The sequence below is a fragment of the Ylistrum balloti genome, unplaced genomic scaffold (assembly GCF_031769215.1).
Source record: "Ylistrum balloti isolate Yb309-2 unplaced genomic scaffold, AGI_CSIRO_Ybal_v1 Utg370970, whole genome shotgun sequence".
In the NCBI taxonomy this organism is placed as follows: Eukaryota; Metazoa; Mollusca; class Bivalvia; order Pectinida; family Pectinidae; genus Ylistrum; species Ylistrum balloti.
Window position 1 is genome coordinate 51,689 of NW_026782544.1, and position 3,354 is coordinate 55,042.

Below are 3,354 nucleotides of genomic sequence, written 5' to 3' on the forward strand. Positions count from 1 at the left end.
TTAAACCTTAGTTTGATCATACTGATGTTTTGTTTTATTGAATTGTAACTGTCAAACAGTTATTTATTTTACTGTGATAATAAATGTTGCATATGCCCTGATAGCAGTGTTACTAGATACAAAAAACACAAAACAAGTGCTCATTTTTTATGCAAAATCTTTTACTCATTTTTTTTTTCTTTGCAGTGTTTTTTTTTTCAAAACTGTGCTTCAGCTATAGTTTAGTGCACAGGTGACAATATTCGTCAAAGAATGTAAAATAACTTTTTTCAAAAGAGAGCACATATCTTTGTTGATATCTAAGATCTCTTGACCAACACAGTATAGACGTTAGCCAGTCAGTAGCCTTCAAACATAATTATGTGTACATACCGTGTCATTCTGTCTGGGGTGAATACTATTCACTTAATACATTATCTGGCTGTGTGTACATACCGTGTCATTCTGTCTGGGGTGAATACTATTCACTTAATACATTATCTGGCTGTGTGTATATACCGTGTCATTCTGTCTGGGGTGAATACTATTCACTTAATACATTATCTGGCTGTGTGTACATACCGTGTCATTCTGTCTGGGGTGAATACTATTCACTTAATACATTATCTGGCTGTGTGTACATACCGTGTCATTCTGTCTGGGGTGAATACTATTCACTTAATACATTATCTGGCTGTGTGTACATACCGTGTCATTCTGTCTGGGGTGAATACTATTCACTTAATACATTATCTGGCTGTGTGTACATACCGTGTCATTCTGTCTGGGGTGAATACTATTCACTTAATACATTATCTGGCTGTGTGTACATACCGTGTCATTCTGTCTGGGGTGAATACTATTCACTTAATACATTATCTGGCTGTGTGTACATACCATGTCATTCTGTCTGGGGTGAATATTATTCATATTATGACCCGAAAAGTCATGATGACCTACAGTCATTGTGCTTCGTCCATCGTCATCCCTCTTGCGCTGTGCACCGTGGGCGATGTCCAAAGTGTTATTTTTTGACATTTTCAAAACTTTGATACGGCAGCTAGAGAGGTCATTTTGTAACGTGATTGCTCAATCATGTTTTCCTGTGCAACACCTACTTCAAATTTCTTTTCAAGTTTCACCAGTTGGATTGAGCTCCAATTTCACTGTCAAAAAAAATGGTAACACTTGTCACAGCTACCTACTCCTGGCCAAAACTATTATCTTTATCATAGAAAACTGCTTCTCAGTAAGATTTCATTCAAAGTAGAAAAAAGATTAAGTCTTCTCTCTGCTGACAGTTTTGTAGTCAGAAGACTTTCTTTCAATGTCACAAGGGTAAAATATGTTAAAATGTTTGAACAACTTCTTCTCAATAACCAAATGGCAAAGAATGCTGATATTGTGCCTGTAGCATGATAGAATGAAGGGCTACCAAGTTTGTTAATAGGAATGATCTTGACTTACTTTCATTCAAAGTCACAGGATTCAAATATGGTAAAATGTTTACACAATTTCTTTTCAATAACTAAAAGGCCCAGGGTGCTGATATTGTGCCCGTAGCATGATGGGATAAAGGGCTACCAAATTTGTTGATATGAATGACTATGACCCGCTTTGAAGGTCACAGGGGTTAAATCTGTTAAAATGTTCAAATTACTTTTCTCAATAAACTATAGGCCCAGTGTGCTGATATTGGGCTTGTAGCATGCTTGGATGAAGAGCTACCAAGTTTTATTATATGATTGACCTTGACCTATTTTCGAGGTCAAAGTTGTCAAATATGTCAAAATCTTTAAATAACTTCTTCTCAATTACTTAAAGTGCTATGGTGCTGATAGTGGGCCTGTAGCATATGTAAACAACTCCTTCTCAATAACCAAAAGGCCAAGGGTCTTGATATTAGGGTCAGTAGCATGTTTTTTTCAACGAGCAGTATGTCCGGAGTAATGACATTTGTGTAGTACATGTATAAAGAATATGATTTCAAGTTTGCAGAAAACGTCTTTATAAGCCAACCAATGTCTTCGATGTAAGCTGTAGTGTTGTTGAGTGATTTATTTTAGGCCTATTTGGCCTTTTTCATATACATGTATAGGTATTTAAAGTCATTTGACTCTTAAGGCCTGTGGGCCTCTTGTTATATTTTATATATGTTTGTGTGTATATGGTTGTGAAATGATGTTTTTCCTCACTTTATAGTTACACAGCAGCACATGATTTAGAGATATCAAGAAGTTGACAGGTAATGTTAAAAAAACACAAAAAGAACTATCAACAACTGCTTATTAACAGAGTGTATTGATTTTACAAACAAGTGTTACAATGGCTGTTAACCTGCATGAAAACAACCTTATGTTGAAAATGGCAGACAGAGAGAGAGAAAAAATGATACTCCATTGTGAAGAGGCAATCTAAAAAACAAAGCACCACAACCAGAGACATGTGAAATTCTTCTAGAAATACCTTTTATCAAATTTTTAGGAATATTGCGGTGTCAGGCATCTGTCTGGTGTCCGGTGTCTGTCAACTTTTGATATATATTGCAATTTTTCAAGGACGACTAAGCAGATTTTAATCAAATTTGGTCTGAAGCATCTTTGGGGAATGGGGAACAAATTTTTGGTAATTGGTAAGCCCCAATAGAGAAAATCTGTCTGTCTTTTTTTTTTTTTTTTTATAAATCTATCCTGTTCTTTAGAAATTGCAGGATATTGTCCAAAATTGTTCTGAAGCATGCTTAGATGAAGTGAAATCAGTTTTGTATAAATGGTGGGTCTCATCCCCATGGGGCTAGAGGGACTGGGTCCAATAAAAGAAATCTATTGATTTCTGTAAAATGTAACTTTTCTTTAGAAACTGCAGGAAATTGTCCATATCTGGTCTGAAGCATGCTTGGGTGGAGGTAAATCTGGGGTCAGATAGATCGGGGCCCGACCGGGAGAATCTAACCCCCAAGTAGATTTAGTTCATTTTCACATCATTCCTTTGCACCATCAACAATGCATTTGAATTTCTGGTTCTTTGAAGCAATTGTGAATAAATACAGCATCGCTGTGCATCAAGAGATAAACACAATCATAACTGATAATTTGTCCTGGAGTCTGGTCCCACCTCAGGACAGATTACATATTAGAAGTGATTGAAGTTACCATCCCATAACTTAATAACATTGCTGGACAGACAAGAGATTAACAACTGATCTCTGTCCCCACCCCTAGGGAATTTGAAGCTGTATCTGTGGGGCGAGGCTCATCAGGGGAAATGTATTCCTTCTAAAGAAATGTAATGTTTTGTATTATCGACTTAAATAGCCAGGTGAGCAATTCAGGCCATCTGGGCCTCTTGTTTAAAAAAGTGATATAGGTAAATATA